Consider the following 8937-nt stretch of genomic DNA (forward strand, 5'->3'; position numbering starts at 1 on the left):
AGACTCAACATTACAGACATTGCTTATCGTGTCGGAAACATAAAAAGATAAAGTTTAAATTTGGTCGGAATTCCAGGTCCTCACAGTACCTATCCGTTAAAGAAACTTCATCCCGAAATTTGATTGGGATGGTCATGGCTGACAATAAGTATGTTTTCATGACGCATACGAGCTGAAAATTAGAGTTTTATTACCATAAAGTAATATGGATAAAACAATTCGATTACTCGATGAGTATGAGTGAAGCTATCACAAAAGAGTGAATTGAAGAAATAAAGTTTCGTCTTAACTCTTGACGTAGTCACGTTTGAATTTAGAAAATAAGGTGCATCTTAACTTTTGACGTTGTCTTGTTTGAATTACGGAATTCAAGGGATTTCGGAGAAAATCTTCGAAATCTAAAAGATTTGATTCTTCAGGATTTAAGGAAGTTACGATTTCTATAATTAAAAGCGATTATCTGCCTCGATTACTCTGTCTGATATTTTTATTATAATTTAAACTCTTTCGTTCCATTATTCTCACCATTCTTATGCTTTCTTTCTTAGTTCATACATCCAAAAGATTGTGAAAATGCTTAATCCCGTTCTAATCCTTGTCCTTATCCTTACTATCGCAACAATCATTCTCCTTTTCCAACTTTCACCGGAAGAATCTGTTTTCTTCTACTTCATCCTTGGGGTTATAGTGTTTTTAATTCTCCCGTGTCTTTATGTTGCGATAAACATTGACATACACAGTTTGTAATTTATGTGTTGTTATCGGACTTTATATTTTCCTTTATATTTTGGAGTCCCATCTTCTGTCTTCTATAATCATTGTCATCCACAGTTAATGCTTTCTTTTATTTGCTGCGATTTATACTCCCATTTCTATTTCGGAGTTTCATTCTTTTGCTTTCTCTCCACAAGTAATGGTCCCAAATTCGTAGGTATGGAGTTTCGAATGAACATGACTAATGTTCTAAGAAAGAAATTTTAATAGCATGATCTTGATTGGTTAATTTACCAAAATTCAAGAGAAAAGATAGAATATTCAAGAAATTATGTTCTTGATATGTTTAGAGATTAGATAGAACGTAAGAGTCGTGTAACATGGCACATGATGGCATTATGGTCTGTGAATTATCATGTTTCATTAGAAACTCAGCATGACTTACTGTAATATAATCACGTTGATTAAGTGTCATTATATTATACTAACTCATGCTTCAGTTCCCAACACTACTTCAATAACATTCAATTTTAAACTCGAAGGTTTCAGAATTTAGAACTAAAACAATTTTCTTTTATGATATAACACATATAGAGCGGAGAGATAATTAATATCGGACAAGAATATTTATGAAGATATCTTCAGAAATATTGAGGATATTTACAATGAAAGATACGATAATATCTTAGAATTTTAGATTCACAGTGTGATGAAGAAATTCATTCACAATGATTTAGAGCGATTAAGGAGTAAGGTATTCGCTAAAGATTTCATCAGAAACAGAATCATCGGGATTCTTTAAATACAGGGTTTGGTAATTGTATTTGTCCTTGGTCTCCTTCAGGGTTTGCTTAAATCATTTTTCAGTATCAAAATCTTTGAGCTTTTTCAATATTCCGAGTATTGATTCGCAGACTGGGTGATTTTCAGAATTTCAGAATTGAAGATCAAAATTTCCAGGAGTTACACATTATATGTATATATAACTGTTGAAGTGAAAACGCTTGCGAGATTCGAGATTGATGATTGATGATTCCCGATTATTGGTATGGCAATTATTGTTACAAGATGTAGATGGATATATGATAGGGTTTCGATAAATATAATGATTTTTTCGGAAATTCAAAGATCAATGAAGTTGTTGGTAAGTTTACTGCTAATGTGGTGAGATATAAACGGTTCTTCGGTAACGATGCCGAAAAGACAACATATATATCAAGGTTATAATAAGATTGTTTCGAACAAATAGTCGAAGTTAACTTGTTGGAGCTGTGACAAAATTGGCTAATTTGAAAAAGGATTGCAATATTATTTTTGGTAATAACAATGCCAACGGAGCTAGCACAAATAAATGTTAAATGATTACTTAGGTTCTGAGTGCTTTTCAAGTGCATAACTGTATGCATCAATCTTTTCTTCCGTAGATGAAATGCGGTTGGTTCATCCTCTCGATTGAGGTGTTTTCAAGAATCATGAAAGGTTTGAACGCAGATTGTAATCGTTAAGATTCAAATTAGGTTTAAGATGAAATCAAGTGGCAAACTTGAAGAATTGTTTACTTTTGATATGTTATAATCAATATTTTAATTCATTTTAATTGTCAAATGTTGATAGTCCACAGCTAGTAGTCCACAGCTAGCAGTTCAATAATTCATATATAGTTTAAAATATAATATTCGAATTAATTAATACGTATTCGTGACCCATTGTATACATGTCTCAGACTCAATCACAACTCAAAGTATATATATTATTTAAGAATCAACCTCGACCCTTTATATGCGAACTCGAACATTACAGCGTATAGAGTGACTTACGGTTATTCCAAATAATATATATAGATGCGTCGATATGATATGTCAAAATTTTGTATACGTGTCCCGATATTTAAAGTGCGTAAAGTAAATAACAGAAATTAAATGATGATAATTAAAATTGCGAGAATTTAAATTGCGATAAATAAATTACGATAATTAAATTGCGATAAATAAATGTAATAAGGAATTAACAATTAGCTAGGAACAGTTAGCTAGGATTTTGTTAGCGTGGTTTCTTAATAAAATTTCTCATAGTTAATTTGTTTGTTTCTAACAATTTTTATTTTTGTCAAATGTTTTCTTCATTATGCCATTTGTTGGATTCTGATACGTCAAAATCCAAATATGAAATTGAATAAAAATAGTTATTCTACGGTGAACGGATACGTATATCTGTGGATGTAAGTATGATAGTAAATGACCGTTGAATCAAATTCGAAAAATGTACAGTGTAACTTATTAATGTGAAATCTAAATATTCTCCAAGTATTACCTACCCGTTAAAATATTTTCATCATTAACAGTTTGTACAAAAGAATTTTTAATTACAATATTTATGAAAATATATATACATATATATTTTCTTCAGATGTAATATAGATTTAATGAGTTAATATGATATTAATCTCATTTGATTTTTAGGAAGGAACTTAGAATAAATAATCTCTAAAACATTAGAAATTACATAATCGTCATGCAGAACGAAGATAATTGATGTAGAACGATACGTAGAACGATGATTACGCTCGAGGTACAGATTGTGATGTTGAGGCGTGTGTTGTTGTGGTTTGTGTTGTTGCTGGTGGTACTGTTGATGCCGTTGATGTTGTTGAAGCTGGTACGTTTTGCACATATTTTCCAAGGCTACAACTCGGGCGCGATACTCGTTGACTTTATTACTCCAGGATGATTGTCGGTAGGAACGAGCGAATGAATAAGGTTTAGAATCTGACTTGTGATATAGTCGTGGCGAGATACTCCAGAAATGAGAGAGGAAATGGTATTACGAATGGGTTCGCCGGTAAGTGCTTCAGGTTCTTCGCCAAGAGGTGATTTCAGTTGATGGAAATGATCACCTTCTTCTTGTCTCCATTGATTAAGTCAACTACGAACCCATCCCTAATTCATTCAGAATTGATGATGGCTAAATGGTTGATCCATTCCGGTCTCACTGCTTTCGGAGTTTGAGTGGAAATTCATATCGGAATAGCTGTTGAAATCCGAGGGATTTGAACTAGTTGCGAGTTCCATCTCGTATGATAGAGTAAAGGATTTTTTGATATGAAATGATTTTTGAATATTGGATGATATTCTAACTATATAGAATATCTATATATATAGTACTAAAGATTTCGTAGACTACGGAGGAATTTACAGCATATATCAGGCAAGTCTATAGTAACAGATGCGCTAAGATATGAATCATCGGATACGCTAAGATATGAATTTTGTCTATATACTATTCATGTAGTCAATGCAGTAAAACGTGTCTAGACTAAGAATGATAAGCAGGTAATTTCCTAAGGATGATAAGCAGGTAATTTTCGACACGAAATGATAAGCAAAACTTTTGACATGCAGACACGGTCGAAGTTCAGACCCACTAATGTATCTAAACAACTATCAGTTAGACACACTAATGTAAGACCTGGTTCGCTAAGACCACCACTCTGATACCAACTGAAAGGACCTGTCCTAATCCATCTGGACAAATACATTACATTTGGTTACATCGCGAGGTTCTTGACCTCTATATGATACATTTTACAAACATTGCATTCGTTTTTAAAAAGAAAAACTTTCATTACATCGAAAGTTGATGGCATGCATACCATTTCATAATATATCCAACTATAATTGACTTAATAATAATCTTGATGAACTCAACGACTCGAATGCAACATCTTTTGAAATATGTCATGAATGACTCCAAGTAATATCTCTAAAATGAGCAAATGCACAGCGGAAGATTTCTTTCATACCTGAGAATAAACATGCTTTAAAGTGTCAACCAAAAGGTTGGTGAGTTCATAGGTTTATCGTAAACAATAAAATTCATCATTTTAATAGACCACAAGATTTAAATACAGTACACCTATCTCGTGTACGAAACCATATTTCATAAAGGCTTAGCAGAGTAGTTTCGTATCCTTTTCTCCCCCGTAGGTTGCCTCGCGATTTTTTTAATAATTGTGCACATATCTCGTGCACAAAAACTAATACACATAACCTGTGTATAAAAGTCATTCATACGAACTACAAACACCTGGTAATCGACCTTAACAAAATGCATCTAGAATATCCCCCGCATACCGGCATTCCGCACGGTCATGCAAAAAGCACACAATCAGGCCACTCTTTTAAATATGATGGTTGTGTACACCACACAAATAGATCATATCTTTTAAAGCTGGCGGTTGTATACCTATTTCGAAGTACTAAAGCAGTTCAAATTCTCTGACTGGGGCTCGTTAGTGCCCATAGATCTATCTTTAGGATTCGCGTCAATTAGGAGCTCGGTTTCCTAATTCTTTGATTACCAGACTATAAAGGGGTGATATCCGGTGTACTCATAACTCATTCGTAGAATGTTTTTAAGTACTTGTGTCTATCTCTTCAAACATTTATAAAAGAAGCGCATGTATTCTCAGTCCCAAAAATATATATTGCAAAAGCATTTAAAAAGAGAGTAATGAAACTCACGCATATAAATATTGTAAAACAGTTAATAAAGCATTTGCATGTATTCTCAGCCCAAAAATGTAAAGGGTAAAAAGGTCAAATGAAACTCACCATACAGTATTTTGTAGTAAAAATACATATGACGATATTGAACAATGCAGGGTTGGCCTCGGATTCACGAACCTATATCAAGTATATATATATATTAACACCTAATATTAATTAACTAAGTTTATAATGTATTAGAATTAAATTTTTTTTACATGTATAATCATATTACTATCTATTTGGTATAAGATATTTATATATTATGTATTACTTAATAGAAATAATATTTTGTCAAAAAAAATACAAAACTATGTAATATTAGTATAGGTATGAAATAAATATATTTTAGATAAATAATATTTGTTGTACTATATATAAGAATATTAATAGTGATATTAATAATAATAATAATGATAGCGTTAACGAAAATAAGATGATAATTTTAGTAAGTATGATAATTTTACTAATAATGATATTTTTAACAATAAGGATACTTTTAATAATAATAATAATAATAATAATAATAATAATAATAATAATAATAATAATAATAATAATAATAATAATAACAATAATAACAATAATAATAATAATAATAATAATAATAATAATAATAATAATAATAATAATAATAATAATAATAATAATAATAAATAATAAGAGTAATAATACTACCTCTCATGAAAAAGCTTCCAAAAAGAAAAATAACTGCCTTAGACCGGGTTCGAACTCGAAACCTCTCGCTAAACCAATACATCCCTTAACCCATCCATCTATCTTTGATTTTTTGTTTTATTTCGTACCTTACACTATTTAACCCACAATTTCCTGCTACCATTTTCTTCTTCAAAATAAAAAAAATGTCTCAACCAAGGATTGAACACGCGACCTCTAGCTCCCTTACATGCACCCTAAACCATCTGATGCATCTTGTTTTCTGTAATAATTCGCATCCTAATTCTATTTACTCTTATTTCTGCTTCCATCTTCTTCTTCAATATCATTTATCCATCTATCCTAATATATCGAGTATCATCTCCTCACTGTATCATCTATGCATCATCGTTCATCTCATCATAATCATCACATCATCCCCTCGTCCTCAATATCGTCTATTCATCATTCTTACCGAGAACATCATCATCATTTATTCATCATCATATCATTTATCTTATCATCTTTATTGTCTAACAATTATCATCATTCTTTCATTTCTCAATTATAGATCAAAATCACCATCTTTATATAATCATCTATCCACGTTCTTTATTATTATGCGAATTATCATCATCAATTAATATCTTTATCTTTATTAAAACATCATCATAATCATCATCATCTCACATATCAAACCCGTTATCACTCTAATTTCTAATCAATACCATCATCCTTTATTTCCTACATTAATCATCATCATTAACCTTTCTCCCTTCGTTCTCGGTTTCCTAAAAACATAACATTACTGCAGTTACAGTCGGTAAAAGGAGAAACCACACAAGTGGTGTTTCGGCCCAACATCATGCTATATAAACCTCCCAACTAAACTCCTTCGGCCCAACTCCTTAAACTGAGTTTTCGGCCATGCATATGTTAGAATTTTAATAGAAGACAATAATCTGCCATTTTAATTTTAATAAGCATATTACACCTTTAACAAAATCAAGTGACCATGTTTATGATGTTTGTCGACTACATAGAAACACTTTTACCCATCTAGTCGTAAAGGTCTAATAACTAATTGAACTTCTCGGCCCACAACAACCTTTAGTCCAATTAGCTGGTCCGCAATTTGTGGTGGTACTCGACTAAAAGGAAAAAATAGCTCAAAGTCTTCAAGTGGGGTTAATGGTTATAGTGGTTGTCGACTACTAATAAAAAAATAGAAAGGAAACGTGCTCTCCACAGCATCATTAACATCATCCTCACAATTTACTTTAATTATATTAACTTTACAGCAAATGGAATGATTTTAAAAGTTGTAATAGTAGTAGTTACAATAATGGGGTTTGTTTGGGTTACAGCAGGAACAAGAGAAAAAAAGAGAAGAGGAAGAGAGATGTGGAACTTACGGTGGTGGTGATGAGGTTTCAATGAATTATAGTGGCTGTGAAGTTGACGGATGAAGACCGCAATAGCAGTAGCAATTATACTCAAGGTGTTTTTGTTGATAATAGTTTATGCCGATCTGCAATTAGAAACAAAAAGGGTTCGGTTGAATTGAGTTTCGAATGGCAGTAGCAGGTGATGATAATTTTTGGGTTAGTCTTCAATGGTGGTGATGAAGCTTCAAACTAGGATCATAATGAGATGTAAAGGTGGTTCATGATCAAATTTTAGAGAGAGAGGATGGTTTTTGGTTCCTTCATATTTTCTGGTTAACTCCACGAAATGCAGCCAAAATTTATAGAGTGTAAGTAATAGATTGATGCTGTAACAAGAGTTGATTGAAATTGTAATGTAATGATCTGTGATATCGACATGTAACAATAGACAGGATTCTAAACCAGGAGGAAGAAGATAAAAAAAATATATAAAGCAGATAGTGATTGGAATATATTTGTATATTTAGATGATATAGATGTCTAACAGATTTTGGATTATTCCATTGTTTGATTTGTGATTCGTACGAATTTAGAGACAGAAGGAATCGAGTAAAAAGAAAGAAAAATGGATTAGATGGGGACGTGAAACAGATTCATATAATTGAATCTGATTTTTAATATTTATATATATACAATTAATATTAATATTTAATAAATATAAATATATTAATAATAATAATCTTATTAATAATAATAAATAATAATAATACTGGTAATATTAATTAATAATAACATAATAATTCTGTTAATAATAATTATAATAATGATAATGATAATATATAATAATAATAATAATGATAATATTTAATAATAATACTAGTATTATCAATTTACATCTTTAGATCTATATATTATATATTATAATAATTTTAATGATACAAATAATAATATTAATATTAATGTTAATAATAATAATAATAATAATAATAATAATAATAATAATAATAATAATAATGAGATTGATATAACATATTATGCTTATCAAATCTCATATATTCCTATATATATTTATTTACAAATAGTTGTTCATGAATCGTCGAAAATAGTCAAAGGTTTACTGAAGCAGTTCAAAAATTTTAAGACTCAACATTACAGACTTCGCTTATCGTGTCGGAAACATAAAAAGATAAAGTTTAAATTTGGTCAGAAATTTCCGGGACGTCACAGTGTTTAAGGCCCTAAACCTAATCCTTACAAGCCCTAACTTAGAGAAATACGTTCATTCCTTCTCCATACCCTGAAGTCACAAAATTTTGCAGCCTTCCTTGCCTCTCCCATCGTCAATCATCAATCATCATCATGCACATAATCCTCATCAATTTTGATCTTTAGCTCTTGCATTCTACACGAAAGTGATTCCCCGTGTCGTTCTCTATCTAGTTGTATTAATTGATTGCTTGTTTGAGGTATAATTTCATCAACCCTAATTCAGTTAGATCTGATTTTGATCAATTACATAGTGTAATCATATCTAGTGCTCAATTGATGATGTTTTGTGTTGTCATTTATCGTTTAATTGTTCGATTGGTGATGATTGCATGAAAAAAGAATTGGTATATTGAGGATCTGATAAA

This window comes from Rutidosis leptorrhynchoides, chromosome 11 (assembly GCF_046630445.1).
Source record: "Rutidosis leptorrhynchoides isolate AG116_Rl617_1_P2 chromosome 11, CSIRO_AGI_Rlap_v1, whole genome shotgun sequence".
Lineage (NCBI taxonomy): Eukaryota > Viridiplantae > Streptophyta > Magnoliopsida > Asterales > Asteraceae > Rutidosis > Rutidosis leptorrhynchoides.